Genomic DNA, 22,528 nt, shown 5'->3' with positions numbered 1-22,528 from the left:
CACTAGACCTTTCCTCCCAGTCGTCTCAGGAAGCAGAAGGCCAGGAAGGACACCAGAATACTGACCCAAGGGGTTACCGCAGTTCTTTCTTCTCATGACACGTGAAATCTGGACGTTCACTGGGGCCTTGCTCCTTAGCATCGCTTGTCCTTCATCTTACAAGCGACCACACGATACCTGCGTAATCACTGAGCATCTGTAGAAGACGCAAGAAGTTGCTGCCTCTGGGAAGGGAATCTGTGGGGCCAATGAGGAAGGCTTGGAGAGAGATTTATTCATTTTTATACTTCTGAATTATGTAACGCGGACTTTTATTACTCAGTCAAAAATATATAGTTTAGAATTGACCTTACCAAGGACACTCAGTACCAGGCAGCAAAGGCAGGACTCACCCCCGACCTGCAACCTGCCGGGTGTTTACTTCTCTAGCTGAAGGATGGTGGGGACGACACAGCACCTGAGTGATTAGGGCCCCTGCCTCCTGGTCTGTTCACTGGTGCAGCCCACCTGTCCCTGAGGCCCACCGTACGGTGGCCAAGGCCAACCCCAGGAACCCTCCAGATCCACGTTCACCCAGGTGGTGGGAGCGGGATGTGCCAGTGTCCCGGGTCTTCAATCTGAGAAGCTGATCGCAGCCCCTTCCCTGATGGAAGATGACATTCAAAGACGACGAAGAACAGAATTTGGGGTTGCTGACGTAGCGCCACCCAGCAGCACCCAGCACTCCCTGTGGAGGCCCCAGACCTCACATCTGCGTGCTCTCTTGCTGTGGTGGCGCACCGCAGAGGTTTTGCAGGTCAATTTGGGTCTGACCGGATGGGTGGCAGGAAAAATAACAAGTTCTGGAACAAGGAATCTTCCCACTCACTCCAGATGAGGAAGCCTGAATAACAATACTGCTTATTTCGAGTAGAGCCTTAAATAGCCAGGACCAGTCTCCTTTCACCACAATTACTTACCTGCGTTGGCCCCAGGCCCGGCTGCTGCAGCTTCACTATGGGCCTTGGAATCCCCACGATGTCCATTGGTGCCCAAATCCTAGCCCATGTGTGTGCATCTTCTCAGCCTGAGATGTGCTCCACTGTGAGTGGGGGTGTGTGTGTGATTCTGAGTATAGTTTGCCCCTTCCATTCTTCCAGGCACTGTCCCTCCCTTCCTCGGTTTCCTGTGTGGTCACACAAGAACACACAAGAACAATAGGCACATGGAAAAAATGTAAGAGCTGGGTTACTCATTTTGGGAAAACATTTGATGAATTCTTTCCAACCCCAGTACAGAAATTCTCTGGTAATTAATCCTAGAGCGAAAACTGCAAGCTAGGTGAGGCTTTTCTCTCCTCCCCCTAGAGCAGGGGTGTCAAAACTTTTTTTCAATGTTTTTTACCAAGGGTCATATGCGGTAAAACACACAAACAGCCGGCCACTCACTCGAGGTGAAGTACGTATTGCCTCCCCTGGTTTATTTAAGTAAACTAAATATATTTTTGGAATTTGCTGCGGGCCAATTAACAATGGATTGCGGGCCGCAGTTGGCCCGCGGGCCGCAGTTTGGACACCCCTGCCCTAGAGTCTAATGGCTGGGCCAGTGGAGCCAAATAACAACCATTTATTCAACTAGCCACGTGACAAGATGGCCAGCGAGGCCACTGCCCAGTACTGCCAGATTATGCTAGAGATGCAGGATGAGTGGGAGTGGGGTGAAGAGGAATAGGGGTACTACTGGGAAGAAGGGAAACCAGGTGGGTCTGGGAAAGGAAGAAGAAAAAGAGCATCACGTGAGTTCTTGGTGGGGAAGGGATGGCCTTCACAAGGTGGGGAGTAGGGTGAGGTCTGGGGCTCTTAAGGCTTGGTTCTCATGCCCACTAGAAAAACACAGCCATCCATCATCTCAGGGGCTGGCCCAATGGTAGTGGCTTTCCCTCCCTTAAAGAGCTACTGCTAAGGGACACGGGTAGGGGGCAATGCCCCCACTTCTTCACAGCCCCTCCACTGACAATCAGAGTCTCTCCCCTAGAAATCAGAAAATGGGCTCTGTGTGTGTGTGTGTGTCTGTCTGTCTGTCTGCGTGTCTGCAGGCACTCAGGTTTCTATATTCTGGATCATTCCAAAAAATACCCCTCTTCTTGAGTTAGCCAGAGGTGTTATTTTTAATTCTTTTGTTCTCGCATTTGTTTCTATCTTTGTTTTGCTTTGTTGGTATTGCTTTGCTTGCAACCATAGGATGTTAAGTGACACAGAAATTGGTACCTGAGACTTGGTTGCAGCTCACAGACCCTCAGGAGAGTTGGCATATTTAGACCTGGTTTTCTGCCTGAGAGGGGCCAGGGTGGTGGTGAAGCCCCTCCCCCAGCATCCTGAGTGGCGGTTGCTGTCCTCATCCTCAGCTTCTGTCCGGTTTTGCTGGGCTTCCTGCCCATACAGTGACTTCAACCCCAATGGGACTGCTGGGGAGCTCCTTTCTAGGGTGTTCCCAAACAGCAACAGGGAACATCTGCTAGGCCACTCTGCCTGGAAGGAGAGGTGTCCTGAGGTCAGGGTCTGAACCATCTCCTGGGCAACAGCTCAGGGCCCAGCTGGAAGGCAGGAATGTTAGAAAGAATGAACCTGGAGGCTTGCTGGCAAAGATACTTAGGGAAGAGGTATATAGATGGGGCTCTCAGAAGGAGATCAGAGCTGGAAATACCCCTGTCCCGTGTCAGTGCTCACCAGAAGGCCCCCACTGTCAAAAAGACTTACTAGTCAATGAAGATACCACTTGGGGCTGCATGTCATGCCCTTTCCCCAGGCAGCCTAGCCTTAAAGAGGGACTCTGTAACCAAGTGTCTGGGACAGAGGCTGCGTCTAACTACAACACAGACCGCCCCTCATTAAGGTTCACTTGGCACCTGATGAATTCTAGCCCCAGACCGACAGCCCACTATATCCTTCAGGTGTCCTGGAGGGGACTCAGCGTCACGTCAGCTGGGAGAAGGACCTTGAGAGGTGGCGTGCTGCTTCGTCGACTATATTATGCTCTGAACCCACACCCAGCATGTGGTGCATTTTCTTCCATAGCCATATTTGATGGATCTGGGAATTAAGAAGTTAAGATGAAGGTGAGAGCTCTACGGTCACACATCATAAACCCCTTTCAAAACCGTTGTTTTCCATTCCCATGACTCTGGGACCTCTGGTCTCAAAGTGTTAGTACCAAAAAGGGAATGTCTTCCTGAGGGCAGAGAAAACCGGTTCCATTGACCTGCCGTATCTGATTCCTCCTGCTCCTGGATGGCTGGATAACAGCGAGGTCAGTGGGTTGGATGCGGTCGTGGATCGTGGCTCGCAGGAGAACTTCACATGGTTGCTACACGGTGGGGCAGGAGAAGTAGGAATAGAACGCGAGAGACCCCATAGGATCCCTTCTTGTGCTACCAGACGAAGTAGTGAAGGTTAACAGAAAATTCTAGTCTTACTGAGGCAGGATCACCAAGGCGTTCAGGCTTCACAGAATGAATTTTCCCAGAAGTCAGAGGAACCCTGAGTGGAATCAGCACTGCAAGGCTTGTACCCGTGGCCGCAGTCGTCAGTGGTGGTTGTAGTCTCTACTTCCCCTCTTCGTTTCATAAATGTACATCCATGAAAAAGATTGAGAAAGGAGCCCAATGAGGCAAAAGAAACACGGACATTGTGCTGAGGCCCTGCGCTCCATGACACCATTCAGGATTCAGTGGGTGGGAATTCCTTGAGTTTGTCTCCCACTGGGGACGTGGTGAGGGCACTTGCGGTTGTATATGGGATCGTGGGATCCATCACAGGTGAGGGAAAGTCACTTTTTTGCCTGAGAGGAAGAGTGCATGTATGCGTGTGACAGGCAAGGGGGTGACTGCAGATAGGTGGCCTCTTGACCTGAGACTCCCCCAGGGTTCATGGCCCTCATGTCCCCTTTCTTCCTCATCCCTTGGCCTGACTGCTTGGTCCAAGCATATAGTCACCTGACCCAAGCTAATCTGTCTCCTGAGAATTTGAAACATTAATCAGAGACATTAGGATTCTAGGTGTTTGGATCAAAGCCATATAATGGCAGGGACCTCAGTGGGCAGATCAGAAACTTCTGAAGATGGACCTGCTCTATTTCCTGTCCTTCCTGAATTGTGTAGATTTGGTGGTTCTTTCCATTCTCTGACCTGCCCTTCCAATGCACCCTCTTTTTTTGTATGTTAGCCAGACTCAGTTTCTGTTCCTTATAACCAAGGGAACTGATACAGGTATTACAGTGGAATGCATTAGATGCACATTTAGCAAAATGGAAATCAACTCTCAGGGTTTAGAGGGAAAAGTGCTGATGGGCTACTGACTGACTCATTGACTCAGTGCCTCAAATATTCAATGCAGATGTGAAACCTATGAAAAAAATGTGAATTATCAAGAACTGATGAAGAATGACAATGAAGTGAAACATGTTGTTGTGGCAATCAGGCAAGTGGGCGGCCATGACTGTGTTGACTTCTTCAGGAAGAAATGGCAGAATGAATCGATAGACAGAGGGACTGAGATATGCCCTCTGCAAGGTGGCATATAAGAAGGACATAGAAGACAGTGGATGCACTTTGTGAGTGACTAAGGACATTTTCTGGGTCGTTAGGCATGTTCCTTTTGCTTCCTGTCCTGGCTCCTCTCGTGGAAATGCAGAGAATTACTGCCTACTGGAGCAAGCACATGGAGGATGGGAGCAAAGTCAAGTGATTTTCTCTTTCCTTCCGGGAGAGGATGAATCTGAGGCCATTCCATAAAGTCGCCTCAAAAGGTCCGTAACTCACTCATGCATGAGGGCAACTAAATGAAGAACATGTCCTTGTATGACTTTCCTTCCTTCAGTCACTCACTTCCCCTGGGGCCCTCAGTGCTGGTCCTGGGGGTCATTTCCCAAATAAACACTCTTTGAGTGAACCTTGCCTCCATCTCTGCCCTCAGGGGCCCCAGGCTACAATAGGGTACTTTAGGCTGCATGGAGGCTTTGGGCCTTTGTGCAAAGAGTAATGGGAAGCCATTGAAAAGTTGGAAGCAGGTCCTGGATGAGGTCTATATTCTTAAGCGGTTCTCACTCAGTGTGGAGAATGGGTGGTATTGGGGAGAATGTCACAAGAGTAAACACAGGAAGACCATTCTGGAAGTCCTATGCAGGAGTCTAGGTGATATGTGAGGATGGCTTGGGCGAGGATGTTTGCTGTTGGCTGTCTCGCTGTCTCCCTCTATTTCTCGATGACCCTCTCACACCTGCACACAAGCCCTTCTGATCTTACCAGCCTGGTTGCTCCCTGTCAGTTCTGGGTCCCAGCCTCTGCATGAGGAACACACCGACGCTCAGCCGCCAGACAGATGTGCACAGGCTTCCCGCCCGTGTCCCAGTGGGGCCTGTGGGGCACCGAAATCTGAGGGACATGGCTGGATGGGAAAGCGGGGGCCAGTGAGCAAGCAGGATGAGCAATGGAAAACTTGCTCCCTGAGATCCTGGAAGATAGACTCATGGGGAAGAGAAGTCAGGCATCCAGAGCCCAGGTGAGCCCTCCATCAACACAACAATGGCTCCGTGTACCAGTCCATGTTTATTGAACCAACTATGTAGAACACAGGATGGGGAGAGCCAGAGAGATCTCAAGTATCATCTTATCCAGCACCTTCCCCCCAACAACTGATGAGAAAACTCGGGCTCCCGGAGGCTCAGTCTCTTGGCCCCAAGCTGGTAGATCTCCCTGACACCTCACAAGATTACTTGACTGGTTGCTGCCAGCAGGTTTCATGTTTCCTTTCTTTTTCAAATCAACCAGGGCTCCAACACAGCATTTGGCGTTTCATGGAGCTTCTTTGGTCTCACAGATCAGCCTGGCCCCAAAGAGCTCCAGCAACTTGTCAAATGTTCCACCCCCTTTGCTGTCATCACCACCACCGTGAACATCATCATTCCTCCTGCCATCACCACCACCACCAGCACCACCATCTCCACCAGGGGCTGCCAGCGTCATCATCAGCATCATGAAGAAGTCACTGCCTATCGTCAATTTTATTGCAATAACTATGTATGGTGTCATACGGGTACTAGACTTATCGTGGTGATCGCTTTGTATGGTACATAAATGTCAAATCACTATGCTGTACACCTGAAACTACTATAATATTGTCATATTATAAAAAGAAAAATTTAAAATAGAAAAAGAAGCCATTGCCTATAGTCAAGAATATTGCAGTAACGATGCGTGGAGCCATATGGGTACTAGACTTATTGGGGTGATCACTTCATAAGGTATATAAATGTCTACTCAATATGTTGTACACCTAAAACTAATATATATGTCTACTATAATAGAAAACAATTAGAAAACAACAACAAGTCACTGTCTAACCAAGAGACCCTTCTGGAAGACAAAGGTGAGTTGATAGCAGAAAGTAGGGTATAGGCCACCACCCGGGAAAGACTCCGTTCTTGCTGGGACGTTAGGCCATGGGGAGGGTCTATCGAGGAGCTACTGTTACTTCCCCCGTATTCCAAAAATTCATACGATTTAGCTTCCTCCCATTTTCAATTTGTTAGTATTCCTGGCCTTCTCAAGGCTTATTCCTCCACATGTCTCTAAAGAAGACGTTCATGACCCCAATGTCTTCTTTAGTCCAGAAGAAACTTTCTGCCCATTCCCCTCACTGTCTAGTCCGCTCTCCTCCCTTACTGCCGGCTGCTCATCCCGCCTTCTCCTTGACACACCTGACATAAACTTCACCCCGCCTTCTATTCCCCTCTAATAAGCTATCTCCACACCTTTGTCCCGTGCACGTCCCCACTCCTTGCGCTGTCTGGGGTCACAGAATCAGGCCTCCTGCAGAATCTTGTGGATCTTGGAGAGAGTCTCCAATGTTGTCTCCAATTCCTGGACCTCCTGCCACAGCTCTTCAGACGACTCTGCCTTTGCCCCCTCATGTAAGTGTTTTGACGACTTCACGAGGCTGACCACATCTGGCAGAAGGCCAAAACCAGCAGTGGCCAGACCCACGATCTTGGCGCCTTTGGTCATTGCCAGAACGGTACCCGCAAAAGCTTTCTCTACCTTCTCGGCACTTCCGACTGACATTGCCCCTCCGGTCATGAAGGACTTGGCCTCGGCTGCTGCGAGAGGACTGGCTTTGAGCAGCTTCAAGGCTTTGACATTCTTCGCAATGCCCTGCACTAATCCAACACAATTACTTGTTAAGGAAGCAATTTTGGGTGTGCTGTGTTGTAGAATCTCCATAGCTACCTTCTCTTTGTTGCTGTCAGTAGACATGAGGTGACTGGCTTTGGCTTTTGCTAATGAGCTGTTTGAATAATCCACGATGCTGGTGGACACACTGGTCACAGCAGCTGCCGTCCCCAGTCCCATCCCAGTTGCCAAAAGCACCAGACTGGCCCCTGCTGTCACGGGGGCCAGAGACAGGCCAATGATGGCCAGGAGGCCAGACACAGCGCTCGTGGAGCTGGCCACCACGTTGGCGATGGTACAATCCTTGTGGACCTTGTCAACCTTGGCTGCAAGTGCGCGGAGCTTTCCTATGCGCTCCTCAAGCTCCTGTCTCACCTGCGGAAACTCACGCAGAAACCTCTCCCTGTCCAGCTGGCCTTGTCGCAGCATGGCCATGCCTCCTTTCCGCTGGGTGAAGACTTCATATAGTGCTTCTGCCACCTCCCTGGAAGAAAGATGGCCACATGCTTAAGAAAGGCAGTTTGTTCATTGCCGATGGGCCCCATCAGGTCCACTGGCAGAAATCACAGAGCTTTTCTAGAAATCAAAGAGAACACAACTCTACAAATGTAAAGAATTGTTCTTTCAATGTTCAACACATGTTTTCTCCCTTGTAGATGCTCCATAGGACTTACTCCATCGGGGAATGAATAAGGAAGTTCCTCTTAGGAAGCTCTTACGTGGTAAGTCTCTGATAAAGATGGCGTTTCACTCAAGGGAAGGTCTAGGCCGTCACAAAGTGTTTGTAGACATTTAAAGAGACATTATGAAGGTTTTATTTCTGGTTTAAGGCTTCTTTTTTATGTGAAACCACTTCTTAGAAGAGTAATTTTAAATTGTGTAACTGATGATTAAAAAACAACAAACAGAGAGAAAAGAAAGTGTTTGTAGAGTGGGAACTCCGTAGAAGAACAAAGAGACGTGGGGCTGGAGCAGCAAAACCTTCATTCAGACAATCTTAGAGTCTGGTGAGGACTTCAGCTGACCCACACAGAGGTGTGTCCTCTGCCTGTAGCTGCTGGGAAGTGATCTCTGGGCTCCTAGAATGTCCCAACTAATAGGAGTGTCATTGTTTGTCTGGCCTTGGCCACCGGGCAGTGTGACGCACTGATGTATCAGGTGGAAGCCTTGGGTTATATGGTATCAGTCCTGACCTACAAAGGAACTGGAAACTAAAGGCACTCGTTTGACCTCCAGGAGGGGTTGGAGATACAGGTCAGCCATGGGGGAAGCACGTGATCGAGCCCCATTAAATCTCTAGACACTGACGCGTGGGTTGGAAAAGACTCCGCCTTCTGGGCCAGCAGGATCCTGCATGTTTGTGCAACATTTTAGACGGGGAGAAACAGGGCTCTAGCCCCACTCCCCAGGGACAAAACTGATTGTGTGAGGACTTTCATGGGTTGTCCCAAAGGAAGTCCTGCCTGGCTCTATCTTGAGGGAGAAGACCCTTGGCCCCTGCCTTTTCCCAGCAATCTTTTTAAGTTAATGTTAGTTGAGTACCTACTATGTGTCAGTCATTATGTTAAGCACTTTACAAGCATCTTCTTATTTTCCTCACAGTAAAACTGAACCGATGAAGACAAAGTGGTTACATAACTTGCCCAAGGTCACGTAACCTTCCCCCTGCAGATCACCTCTTCTCAACCCGAGGCCATTCACTGCCAGGCAGTGCTATGGAGGAAACATTTCTCATGGATTGTTGAGAAGGAATATATTCAACCCCAACCACAGGATACTGCCTGGAGGAGGTGTCCCTGCCTGAGCAAACCAGAGCAGGGGGGACATGTGGGTGACAGTCCTGGGGACTCCCCTGGAGGTTACCTGGACAATCCGACCTCAGCTACATACCTCTCCCAGTTTTCTTCATTCAGCAGTTTCTCTGGGCTTGATTGTTCCAGTACAAACTGACTGTCATCAGGAAAGCTTTTGCTGTCTAGTGGAAAGAAAACATATAAGTTTAGAAGAAATTGTGGTAAATTCTAAATGGTACTGAGGGTAAGGTGTTTAAATGTTAATCTTCCTGAGCAGCTGTCACCTGAGGTACTTTTGATGGAGTCACCTGGTGTTATGGAGTGAACTGTGTCCCCCCAATTCATGTGTTGAGGCTCTGACCCTCCCAATGTGACGGTATTTGAAGTTAGGGCCTTTAAGGAGGTAATTAAGGTTAAATAAGGTCATAAGAGTGGGACCCTGATCCAATGTGATTGGTGTCCTCCCCATAGGAGAGACACCAGATCGCCTCCTCTCTCTCTCTCTCTCTCTCTCTCTCTCTCTCTCTCTCTCTCTCTCTCTCTCTCGGTGCACAGAGGAAAGACCATGTGAGAGCAGAGCAAGAAGGTAGCTGTCTGCAAGCCAGAAAGAGAGGCCTCACCAAAAACCAACCTGCCAGCACCTTGAATTGGGACGTCCAGCCTCCAGAATGAATTATCTAATTCCTGGATGTAGGTGTGTTTAGGAATTCAGAAGTGTTAATCTTGATAGAGTACAGGGCACGTATGGCATATTACTTACTACCTTCCAGGAGGGGCTGGGCACCACTCTGTAAACAAAGGCTTTCATTTTTGGCCACTTGTGGGGCTAATTGGGCAGTGCTCTGCTGTGGTCTGAAGCCAGCCTCCCAGTATGTTGGTTCTGGCCTTGTGGAAGGAGCTCCAGTGCAGGCCCAGGTCACCCACTGCCTGTGACTGGCTGGGGGCTAGTTGGTAGGGGCTACAAAATGATCCACAGTTGTTTGCTGCCTGTGCTAAACCTGGATACATGTGGGAGAGGCCACGCTGCGAATCGAGGACAGCTGCCACCAGTACCGGGCCTGGGGTAACTCTGCAAAAATCCAGGTACACCTGGAGGCCTGCTGCCACCTGCTGGCTTCCTTAAGGTTCAGTCTCTGATAAAGCCTACTGTGGTATGCGAGTTTTGTGGGGCAGGTCCTCAGGAAGTCACTAGAGTGGGAGAATTGTGGTCACCATGTTAATGTAGACTCTGGTTTGGTGCCAGTGCTTAGCCTGGAGCGACACAGCAAGTCTCAGAGCACACCAAGGCCAGTCACAGCCTGCCTGGGGCCTAGGGACTCTGATAGTTTTCCAAGTAAGAGTGCAATGTGGTAGGGACTGGCTGCTCACAGAGAAAGTGCCTCCAGCAGTGTGTGAATTGGGTGGTGTGGGTTCCCAGCTGAGTCAGCAGGGTGGAGCAGTGGAGCTCACCTGGCCAGTCAGATTAGAATTTGGCCTTTGGGGGTGGGCTCAATATAGGAAAATGGCACCCTCCTCCTGGCTGAATGGAAGAAGGACCCCTCACTGGGAAAATGCCGACTGTCCTCCAGTCGCCCTCCTGAAGCCACACTCCTCAGTCTGCCCCCTGAATGTCTGCAAGGTCGCTTGTGTCACCTTCCCTCCATTGGAGCCCAAGGTGAGTGCCTGAGAGCAAGTGAGTCTGTGAGCAGGCCATTTAAGAGGACGTCTGGGTTTCACATAGCCTTTTATCCCACCTGAATGGTTGGAATCCCCATTATTTTTCATAGTCACATGTGGGGGCTCCTCTTCCCGGCACCAGTGCTCTGGGCTGGGCAGTCTGGTGTGAGGGGCTGGGGTCCCTTGCTCCTCCAGGGAGAGCATGCATGGCTGAGATATACCTCCTGATTTTCAACTGCCACACACAGGTGTGGGGTCTGTTCCACATCTCCGCCCCACCTACCAGTCTCAATGTGGCTTCTTTATATTTTCAGTTATAGGACTTCTGTTTGGCTAGAAATCAAATGGTTCTCCAGGTGGATTGAGCTATAACTTAGTTGTAATTTTAATGTGTTCATGGAAGGATGCAGGCACAGTGTTTATTTACTCCACCATCATGGATCTCAAAGAGACATTATTCTTATTTCATAGAAAAATAAACAAAACTCAAGAGGATAAGTGACTTCCCAAAGTCAGCAAGCAGAAAGCTCAGAGGCTGAATCCAGAGCCAACTGTCAGACATATCTTTGACATTACTTTGAAGCCTCCTTGTTTCAAAAATTCCTGTGATTTGTACATTCTACCCTATCGTGTACCTATGGGGATTTTTACATTCCTAACCAATGTTCCAGACTACACACCACTGAGTAAAACTGCCACGTAAAGAGGATTCCTCCTGCTACTCACAGACGCTCCACAATGGTGGTGGAGGGGAGTCTTCAGGTGGGTGGGGGGCTGGACCCTCGGCTCTAACCCTGTGATCACGCTGTCATCCCCTCTCTGCCCTCCTGGCTGGTCTCAGGGGACACAGCTCCCGTTGGCACCTCTGAACCCAAGCTGGCCCATTATTAAACAAGAGATCATCTTCCTTATCATCAGGATAAGGACCCCAGGGCCCCATCGAGGGCCCTGGAGCCTGGCGGGGGGTCCTGGCTTCTGATCTGTCCTCCCCTTCCTTATCCTGCAATAGGACAAGTACTTTCCTCTCCCTGGAGCTCCTGGGAGGGATATTTGTTGCCAAGTCAATGCAGTCCTAGTGTTGATATGAGTGGGTGCAGCATTGTCTTTTCTTTTCCTGCTTCAGTGAGGAAGAAAGGAAACCAGGAATCAGATGGAGGGAACCCACAGCACTAAATCTGTGTGTTTATTGATTGGGGTGGGGTGAGGTGGGGGCTGAGAAGAACAGAGCTGGGCCTCAGCAGGGGTATTTGAGATCAATAGTAGCAGTTCCTGCCTGAGGCCGTCACACCTGGTAAGCAGGTATTTACAATGGGAACACAGGGCAGGACCCTAACACAGCCTTAGGGGGCAGCGGATGCTGGGGAGGTGGGAGGTTCTCCACCTGGAGTTATCAGATGCCAGGTAGAGGGGACAAGAGTCTCCCCTCTGCTGCCCCCACCTCCCTGTGGTCCGGCCTGGCCTCACTCTCAGTCATTGGACGGCAGCAGGGGAGGGAGGCAGCTCACAGCTCACTGTGGCTGAGGAGAGGACCAGAAAGCAGGCTCCCCCACAGACTCTGGGCTGCAGGGGCTCCCCTTGGCCCCCCTTGGGGGCTCCAGGACACTCATCAGGTCCTTGATTCCTGTGAAGCTTTACTCAGCGTGGAGGTGCCACCCCCAGCTCTAGGTCACGAGAAGGAAGCAGCCAGAGAAGAGCAAGCTGAGTACCTGGCTGGGCTCCTGGGGTCATGGTGTCAGCAGTGTGGTCTCAGACTTTTCCCTTCAGCTCTCCGTCTGTGCCCGGCTGCTAGAGGTGTTGCTTCACCCTTGGGGACGAGAAAACAAGTTGTGGGATGGAGCTGAGCCAGCTGTGGCGACAGGAAGTAGCGAGGGCCAAGTCTCTGGTGGTTCCCTCGGGAATGGCCGCAAACGCCAAAATCGACTTGACCCAGGGTGTTTCTCTGTCTGCTGGGCTCTGCCGGCTGCTCTTTAAGGAACATTCCTCACCTCATTCAAGCACCCTCCAAGCCAAGTCAGAGTCCTGTTGTCCTGTTGGTCCACAAGGGGAAGAGAATCAGACAGGGAGACGGTCATCTGAGAAGTAACACAACCAAAGAAGCAATAAAACCAAACACAATATAAGATGGCAGGAAACGTTTCGGAAATTACTTAAGGTTGGGAACATTTGAGTTCACTCATTGATAGAGCCGATATTGATCGAGTGTCTATGCTGATGAGACAAGTAGAGTTAACAGGAGCGAGCATGAGGGGTAACAGGAAGCGCTTAAAGGAGCTTAAACATCAATCCTTGGCTCTGAATCCCCTGGCTAGCACTGCACCTTCAGGCTGACACCTGCAGGCACCTTACACTCATCATAGGTGGGGACAGAGCAGTTCCCAATCGCAACAGCAACCCCTGCAAGCTGACATCCATCATAGATGGCAACAGGACAGCTCCCAGGAGAAGACAATTGTAACAGCAGCCCCCTGCAAGCTGACAAGCACCCTACATCCTGCATGGAAATATATAAAACCCCAGCATTCCTTCTATGGGGGCAGCTGTCCCCATTGGACTCTGCCCTGGCAAACTCCTGCCAGTATGTGTCTTACCCTCTGTCTCCGCAGCTCTCCCTCTCAGACTGCCCTGGCCAGACTCCTGCCACTTCCAAACAGAACTCTGTCTCTTTTTGATTTTGAATAAATCTTTGCTTACTCTTGTAGAATCTCGTAAGTTCTTTTTACATTCTGCGAACGACCAGGAGTTTATTCTATAGCAGGACATATGGCAGGGCTCCTTACGTGTTACCTCATTACAGGCTCTCACATTCCACGTGGCGGGTGCTGTTGTGTCTCCCATTTTAAAGTGGAGGAAACCATCGCAAAGTCTAGGTTTCTACGTAAAATGAGGTTCACCCAAGTTTTTACAGTAGAGCTAGAGCCGAGACCTGAGCCCAAGGCTTCTGATCCAAATCCCACATGTGTGGTGACCTGGCCCCACTCCCTTTATTTATGTGTATATGCTTCCTTGTAAGTGACTCTTCTCGTTCCAAAACGAGGTCTCACACCCGGTGTCCACACCTCTGTCTTGATAAGTCTCCTGGTGCTGCACCGTCTCAGAGCTGCACCCTCCTTGCTCCTGCAAGAGCCTTCAGCCCCTAAGGGCCTGGGGTCCTCCGCCCTGGACCAGCCCTGCAGCCCTGCTGTGGGCTCCGAGCCCTCCTGACACTGTGGGGTCTTCTCTGCTGTCCTCCCCCAACTGTTAGACCTGAGGTTGTTTCGAAATCTATGTAAGTAATGGTGCAAAAGACATTTTCCTTGCATAGAACTTTGCCTGTATTTGAGATTGTTTCCTTTAAGGTATTTCTGGAAGTAGAATAACTGGATCAGAGGGTATCAACATATAAAAATTCTTTCATACCTAGAGCCGCACTGTTATGCAAACAAATTGTACCAATTTACGTTTACACGCACAGTACATGAGGGCACCCATCTTTCCCATCTTAGCCGTTCTCACTAGGTTTTTAAACAGATCTATTTATAGAGAGAGTTTCTCTCAGTTCTGCTTGTGATTATCCTGCCTTGGGAGATGAGGGAAAAATGCAAATGTTGATGACGTTAGGCACTGTCTTAGAAAGGGACAGAGCGTTTATCAAGTACCCCTCGTGAGACCTGGCTGAAATGTTAGCAAAGGCGCTTACAGGTGTAATAACAGCTAATGATAAGAGTGGCTTACATCTGTGGGCTTTGCTCTGGCCCGGTGATGCTCTAAGACTTTACAAAGAGTAAGTCGTATTCTCCCCGTGGCCTCTGAGGTGTGTACCGTTTGTATCTGCAAACACAGGGCCCTGTCTATTCTCTGTCACCGCCTCCTGTGGTCCCCCCTCCAGTCCCAGTGCTCCCGGGTGCCCTCCCGGCACAGCCTGGCCACAGCCCACAGTGTGGGAGTCATCACTGGGACAGAGAACAACCAGCCTCCCCCCACACAGTTTCACTCGCCGTTGCATCATTCCTTTTGTTTCTCCTGTTGTTCTTGATGAAAAGCCCTTGGTGCCAAAAAGCAAATAAACCCTTGACTCGGTTTTTACTTTAGACAGTTCTACCTGATTTCTGAGAGTTCCATTCATTTCCTCCTGTCATCTTACCGCAGCCGTAATATTTTTATATGAGGAGAAAGAGAAATGTGAAAAAAACATGGGTCCTGGCTAAAATCCGAATGATGCCTGTGCCCTGAGCAGGACCTTCCAAACCTCCCCTCCCCCAGGGTGGCTGGGCCCCTGGGCTCTGGCGCCCCCTCCAGCCCCTCCCACTCAGGTTCACAAACTGCCAGCAGGTCCTCTCACTGCTCTGGAGGCTCCTTTGAAGGCACACAACAAATCACTTCCTTTTTCACTCTTGTGGGTGCCCATTAAATATGTCCTGCATTAGGGAGGACGAGGAGGAGGAGGAGGAGGAGGAGGAGGAGGAGAAATAATCAGCTTCCACAAAATTAATCAATCAATCAATCAATCAATCCCAAAGGGATCTAAATGTAAACCAGAAAGAAAAATACGACAAACGGAATAGAACAAATGGTAACCAAATGTTGAGCTGACGAAACATTTCAATCAAGACACAAATCCTAGAAGCCTTAAAGGAAAAGTTTGATTGAATTGACCCGTGAAAAATGCAGGATAGTTGCAAAGGACGCCATAAACAAGTCAGAATTCAAGGAGAGGCCAGGACCACCCCCGTGGGGCTCGTCCTGCAGGCAAAGGTGTCCGACAAGCCACAGTACGCAAGAGTCTACAAATCGACATGAAAAGACTGAAACCAATTTTTAAAATGGGTAAGAGCTAGGAGCAAATAATTCCTAGGGAAGTGACTTGCTCAGCGTCACACAGCTCTTGGAGGGCAGAGTGGAGGCCAACAGCTTCCCACACCGGTATTTAAGGGGAGAAATGTGGTTTTATATCAAACGTCTCCAGGTTTGCCTCTGCCTGAGTGAACACACAGATGTAAGCTCACACTCGACAGTCACACTCGCGGCTACAGTTTGGTTTTTATTGGAAGGCGACGAGGCTGGGATCATGCAGCAGATGTCCTGTGACGCGCCCTTCTCACTCCCTACGTCGGGGCCGTCTTTCCGAATCAGGACACAGACCACCACCTTTTGCTTCTCCATCCCCTCCCAGTCCTGAACTGAAGGCCAGGGAGGGCAGGGACCAAAGCCCTGCCATCTTCCCGTGTCTCCCATCATGGCACCTGAGCCAAGTCACTCCCCTTCCAGGGCCTCAGTTTCCCCACAGGGCCTGGCACTGAGCACAGTCAGAGACAGGATGGGTGGAACAAACTCTTGATTCCTCCCATCTCAGGAGAAATCCCTTGTCCCCCTCAGCCTACCAGCAGCCCCCTGGGGACAGACTCAGGGCAGCCAAGCCACAAGGAGCAGAGGCTCTCAGACCCCTGCCCTCCTCCACCTGCTCTGCTTCCTCCAAATCACCCCAACATCCACCTTCCTCCTGGGGTCACCGGCTCATGTCTCAGATAGCCCGAACCTGAGCTAAGCCGGGGGAGCTTTGTGAACCCATTTGAACAGATGTTCCGTCCCCCTCCACTGTTTAGGACCACAGGGGGAGGTGGAAGCAGATAAACCTGGGGTCAGAGCCCCACTCTGCCACTGCTCCATAGGTGCCCTCAGGTCGCTTGCTCGACCTTTCTGAGCTGCAGTTTTCTGCATCTATAAAATTGTGAGAATAGTCCTCTTCCTAGAGGGTTATGAGGACGAAGAGATGAGTGGGGGCCTCCTACCCACCCCCTCTTACCAAGGAGTCTTCCTCTGGCTGACTTGGAACAAGACCCAGTTGTTCTTAGCTCTGCAGATCCAGTCACCGGCTGTGTGTCTGTACAATGACCAGACACATCTTCCGACCCAGATATATCAGGGACCCAAAAGTGAAAGCAAAAGGCCCCACTTCTGGCACAAGTGATCAAAGAAACACAAGGCCCCACCCGAGACTCATCCCACCCTGCTTGCTGAAGCGCTGAATCGAGCAGCCCCAGGCCTGACATCCAGTCCCTCTCTGCTCAGCCCGTTCTGGCTCTGGCTTCTGGAAGGAAGGCCTGCCACTGACAGAGTGGAACCCTGGCAAATTACTCCCCCACCCCTTGGGCTTGTTCCCAGCCCCCTTGCTCCTCATCCCTCCGCACACTCTCCCAAACGCCTGCCCCAATTACGTTTGTCCCCAGCAATGAGCACACGCCCTGAACATGCAGCATGCACATCGCGTACTTGGGCTATTGGATCGCATGCCTGCTGCTGGTGAACCCACACCCATGCAGCCCCCACACGTTCGCTTACGTAGGTCCTCCTGCCAGAGCACCTGCTTCTACCACCTGGAAAAATCATGCTCATCCTTCAAAGCCCAAATCTGCTATCACCTCCTCTGGGAAGCCCTTCAGAGCCTCCCCCACAGAGCCCACTCTCTCCTGCTTGCTCTGGTCCCTTGGCACCTGTTCCCTAAGGCCACTGCTCAGCCACGGTGTCTGTGTCTGCCCTGACCCCTTCTGATCAGGTCTTTCTCTCGGCTTGTCCTGGTGGCAGGAAAAGCACCAGTGCTTTTGGGTTGTGGTGACCTGCTCGAGGAGGCCATCCCTGATGGTCAATGCTGTTTGGGTGGATCCAGATGTTTCTGGGATAGAAACTTCTCTCCCAGGAAAAGCCTGCTAGTTTCTCCCCTGGCTTATTTCCTCTTGGTGACAGATTGTTTCTCTCTCCAAATGGAGGACTTTTTTGTAGGAAGGTCAGTGACACAGAAAACTCTGAGAACAGAAAGCATGTCCTGTTTCCTGCTTGGTTCCTGAGCAGAGCAGCCACCACAGACGAGTGGGAAAGTGTGTGCGACGCGCTGTGTGGGCACCTTCTATGCATTTCCTTTTTCTCACATCAGCTCTGAGAATTATCAACTCAGTTTACAGGAAAAGGTCCCACAGCCTGTAAGTCGTGGGGCCGCTGTGCTTTTCTGCTTTGCCCCAGGCAGGAGGGGCTGGGATGGACCAGAGGGGCCAACCTGGCCTTCCCATCGGGGCCTGTTCATCCCGAGCCCTCGTGCATGGGGCATCAGGACACCCCCCTCCATTTTTCCAGGGAGGGACTGAAGAGTGATAGATATTATTGCATAAGGACCGCACAACACTTTAGTCTTAAAACCACCTTAAGAGGGCCAGGAATACGGTCTGATTGTGCAGAAGAGGAAGCCAAGGTGATGGGACAGGCAGTGGTTTTCACCAGGTATCAGGGCAGGGGCCCAGGCTCAACCCAAGTTTCATACTGGACCTTTGACACTTGTTTAAAGTTATTTATTGTCATTTTCCTCCTGTAACCTTTCATCCTGATTCTTCTTCCTTTCATTAGCCTGACTGCAGCTTGTCATAGAAATAAAACTGTTGTGAGAAGCAGAACTCAATTAAACATCCACATGGCTGTGGTCCGTTGTCATAAGGACCCCCTGATGAGAACGCAGTGACTCCAGACGACACCCGTGGACTCGTTGTCCAGTGAAGTGACCGGAATGGGGCTGCAGAGTCAAACTGAGGCGACAGTGAGGCAGGCATCTCTTGACCCCAGGGACATGAGCTGAGACTCCCCCATCGTTTAGAGACCCAGAAGATCTAGTGACCATTAAATGGGCTCAAATTGACCCCCAGCGTCACAAGAAAGGTCCCCTACGATGCCTGCAGCTCTAGAGTCAGCCTCTCGGCCAAAACTTTCTGTCAATAAGCAATCTCAGCCCCCTGTGAAGGCTCTCCCAGCTCAGTGGGAAAGTAACCCCCAAAATGGCTTAGAAAGGTATCTGGCACGTGCCACCAGCATCCCCTGGTGGAGACAGGAGGTGTCAGCAGCCAGAGGCACACAGCCAGCTCTCCCACCCCACCCCTGCCCCGCCCAGCTCTCCAACCCCTGGGGAGGTGCTCTTGGCTCAGACAGGCTGCACAGTATGAGTTGTGTTCCAGAACAGGGACCCACCTCCCTGCTGTCCCCCCTTGTCACAGGGGCGGTGGGAGTGGGTAGGGAGCCTCACACTGAGCACGTAACTAAGGGGACCTTTGCAGTCATGGGAGTGGCAGCAGAGACAGGCATCGCAGGCTGCAGAGCCCTGGGAATTGCACTCCACGCTGACAGCACCTGGTCACCTCAGGAGACGTGGCCACTGGTCCCGGCCACTCACCACAGGCTGTCAGCATCGTCCCTGGACAATCCTATCTGTCTTTCCACAGGTCAAAGATTTGTGCCTGAGTAACAACTGGGGCTTCAGGAAGGGTGAGGCTAAGTATAAGGATGGCAAGTCAGTCCAACCCATAATCTTAAGAGTTTTATGTTGAAGTCCCGACAAACACTGTGGGTTTACTTTTAATGAATGGTTAATGGCTAAGAGAATTGACACATTCTCAGAGTTAACGGATTTGGGTTCCCATTTAACACAGGTAATGGAGCAATTGATCCAGATGATGATTTTAAGTTGAAAGGCCCTTTGCTAAGTCCTAGGGATGCTGCAGATGGGCTGCAGCCCAGAGACAGGAAGCGCCCTCAAGTTCAGGACCCTGAAAGAGGAGGGGGGAGGAGTGGCGGGTAGGGGGAGGAGGGGCCTGTGAGAGCCGCACCCCCAGACGGCTCTCAGCATGCGGGGGGCGGGGTGGCACCACCAACCTCTATCCTCCAGGCAGTCGGGAGACCAAGGAGAATCTTGTCAGGCGTCACTGTTGTGCTCAAGTATGGCCTTAGAAATAACAGCATGTAGACACTGTGGAAAGCAGTATGGCAGTTCCTCAAAACATTAGATACACAATGACCATGCGATTCAGCAGTTCCACTCCCAGGTGCATTCCCGAAAGCGCTGAAGCAGGGTCTGGAGAAGTATCTGTGCAGCCAAGCTCCTAGCAGCGTTATTCATTAGGGCCAAAGGTGGAAGCGCCCTAAGCTTCCACCAGTGGATGAATGGGTAAGGAAACTGGTATCTACACACACCGGAATCTTATTCATTCATAAGGAAATTCTGCCACGTGCTGCCACATGGATGAACCTTGTGGACACTATGCTGAGAGTAAGAATCCAGTCACAAAAAGACAAATACTGATGATTCCACTTCTGTGAAGGACCTACATAGTCGGATTCATAGAGACAAAAGGAGGAGGGTGGTTGTGGGGCTGAGAGGAGGGGAAGGGGAGTTGTCTTACAGGAACCAAATTCCAGTTTTGCAAAATGAAAGAGTTCTGTGGATGGAGGGCGGTGATGGTGACACAGCAATGGGAATGAACTCAATGCCCCTGACTATACACTTAAAAATGGTTAAGGTGGTAAATTTTGTTATGTATCTAATCACAGTTTTTAAAATTTTAAACAAATTCTTAAAAAGCCCCACATTTGTGGGAAAAAAACACTGAGTTAGGACCAGGGTGCGAGGTCTCTGAAAGCCAAGTGGAGGAGAGGGGCTTCACCCCCAGGTGAGGGCGGCTAGACAGAGACCACATGTGACCGTGGAGGGAGGGATCACCCCCAAGCCCAGGCAGGAGAGCACGGCCAGTCAGGCAAGTGCGACGAGGACGTGCCTGGATGTCTGGCCCAGCTAGGAGCAGGTCCTGGGAAGGCTTCCAGGTGCCTCATGGCTGACAGACAAGGCGGCCAAGGGGACTGTGCACTTATCCCGGGAAGGACCCTCCTCACCAGGAGGCAGTTCACAGCAGGAGGTGGTGATTACCACAGAGCTTCATTTCATGCCAGGAGCTGGCCCCAAATGGTGACAATTTAATTCACACACTTGTTTTCATCACACCAGGGAGCCTTGCTCCTTAATGAAACCCTGCAGGGAAGTCTTTCATAAAAACCACCTCCACTCATTCCTGCAGTTTGGTACTTTGTTTTCAGCCCTGCCCGGGGGCTCAGGCTGGCCAGCTGGAGGCCCTGAGCTGCCACCTGCTGGCCAGAGGACGGCCACCCTGACGCCGCTCGGCCCCGCCCACCTCCTGCAGCTGCATCATCTCGGCCTCCATGCTCTTCAGTTTCTTCTCATTCTCCTTGGCCTGGGCGAGGATCTCCTCACGGGACGCACGCGTGTCGTCCAGCTCACGCATGTAGTCCTTCATCTGGGCCTGGGGGCGGGGAGGACACGCTTGGCACCACCACCCCAGCGACCACCCGAGTCCCACCTGCCCCACCATCTGCCCTCCCACCCCTGACAGGGACAAGCGCCAACTGGAACTTGTGGTTGCTTTTCACCCAATGGCATAGTTTACCAGCTTCACTAAAAGGGCAAAATAGTCACTAAGGACAAAATGTCTCTGTATCTTACACCAGTTTTACCCTTTTTTGACCGTTGGGATCTACAAAGCATTCTCTTGGCAGTGTCGGTCACCGTGTACATATCAGCCCACGCTGCGTGTGTTTTGTACTTTCTACAGCTCCCTGTTGACTTGAATCTGGTGCCCTGGCACCGTTCCCGACACGGGCTACTGTGCCAGGTCAGCCCCGACTACACGGCAGGACACATTTCCTTTGTTATTCTCCTGCCACTGTTTCAATCCTAAAGATCTTTGTCAAATAACTTTTTTTCCCTTCAGATCCTTCTCTAGCTTCTTCTGAGTGGTTAGTGCCATTGAGGGCTGCTTCCTCTCGTCCTCTAGCTCTGCCTTCAAATCCCACACCTGGGGGATACATCACAGCTTGGGAGGCTGGACCCATACACGAATCCTCACCTAGCTCTGAACCCAGGTGGGCTTGGCCAAGTCCTGTGGGATCCCTGGGGACTCCATGTGCCAGTGAGAAATACTGACCATAAAAACGGATCTTCTTTAAAGCCATGTTTTTCTGGGTGGCTTCTTCCTCCACTCTGCCAAAGAAACCAACATCAGAATGAGACCATCTCACCTCAAGGAGCAGAGTTCGCAGAAAAACTTTTATAGAGGTGCAGCCAAAGCCACTTCTGGTAGTCACAGTCATGGCCCCTAGGAGCTTCACTCAGCAAGAATAACGTGAGGCATACAGATTTAAGGGCAATACCACTTTGACCATTGGCAGACCTCATACAGGAATCATTTCACTTTCCAAATTAAAATTCAGTGCCTTGAACATAAAAAGAAGTTCAAATGTTAAAGAAACATACAAAAAGGAAATAAAGTGCTACAGACCATGAAGATGGCAACAAAATAAAAAATACAAATGTGCCATAGATTTTGGGTGATGATGTATCAAAGTAGCTCATCAGTTGTAACAAATGTACCACTCTGCTGCAGGATGCTGATAGTGGGGGAAGCTGTGTGTGTGTGTGTGTGTGTGTGTGTGTGTGTGTGTGTGTGGCAGGGGAACGTTTATTGGAATTCCCTATACTGTTTGCTCAATTTTGCTGTGAACCTAAAATTGTTCTAAGAAATAAAGTCTATTAAAAAAAAAAAAAAAAGGCATGCCAGTAGCCAATACAATGAAAAAGGAAAGGAAAGAAAGGATTGTTGTGAATGACTTTTTGGGATTACAAACAAACAAACAAACAAAGAAACGACAAAGAAACCTTAGCCTGTGCTTTCGGTGGCCAGGAAAAGTTTTGCTGTGAATTGGCTTCTGAGACAAGAGCAGAGTGAAAGCTCACAGTCCTTTCCCTCTTCCTAATCTGTAAAGTAGTGGTCTCGGCAGGGTGCTCTCAGGTGCCTCCCAAACCTGGCGGGGGTTCTGGCATGTCCATCTTCTCTGTCACCTGCCTCCTCCACCCTTCACCCTGGAGACTGTGCAATCCACAGCTGCCTCCTCTGCATGTTTCAGGAATGTTGGTAACTGGACATTCTTAACACTGAACCTGGCTCCCCAAACACGCCCAAGCGGAAAAATTCCAGGCCAAAGCAATTTCCCAACCTGGCAGGAAGCTGTCTTCTGGGCA

The 22,528-nt window shown here is 50.6% G+C and overlaps 1 long non-coding RNA gene across 2 annotated transcripts; it reads right to left on the bottom strand.

Annotated features, from left to right (window-relative positions):
* Positions 1 to 5,562: 5,562 nt before the first annotated feature.
* On the bottom strand, positions 5,563 to 16,693 carry LOC109439675 (apolipoprotein L2). 2 transcript variants are annotated; one of them, XR_012494107.1, is made up of 5 exons: positions 16,433 to 16,693; positions 12,639 to 12,680; positions 12,360 to 12,457; positions 9,095 to 9,179; positions 5,563 to 7,688 (listed from the first exon to the last, which is right to left on the bottom strand). It is a non-coding gene; the product is annotated as an apolipoprotein L2 (long non-coding RNA). The 2 variants fall into 2 exon arrangements; XR_012494106.1 differs by lacking the exon at positions 12,639 to 12,680 and having other exon boundaries at positions 16,433 to 16,690.
* Between the last annotated feature and the right edge of the window lie 5,835 nt (positions 16,694 to 22,528).

Source organism: Rhinolophus sinicus, linkage group LG02 (assembly GCF_036562045.2).
Source record: "Rhinolophus sinicus isolate RSC01 linkage group LG02, ASM3656204v1, whole genome shotgun sequence".
Taxonomy (NCBI): Eukaryota; Metazoa; Chordata; class Mammalia; order Chiroptera; family Rhinolophidae; genus Rhinolophus; species Rhinolophus sinicus.
The sequence above is the reverse complement of the archived record's forward strand: the minus strand, read 5'-3'. Positions and strand labels throughout refer to the sequence as shown.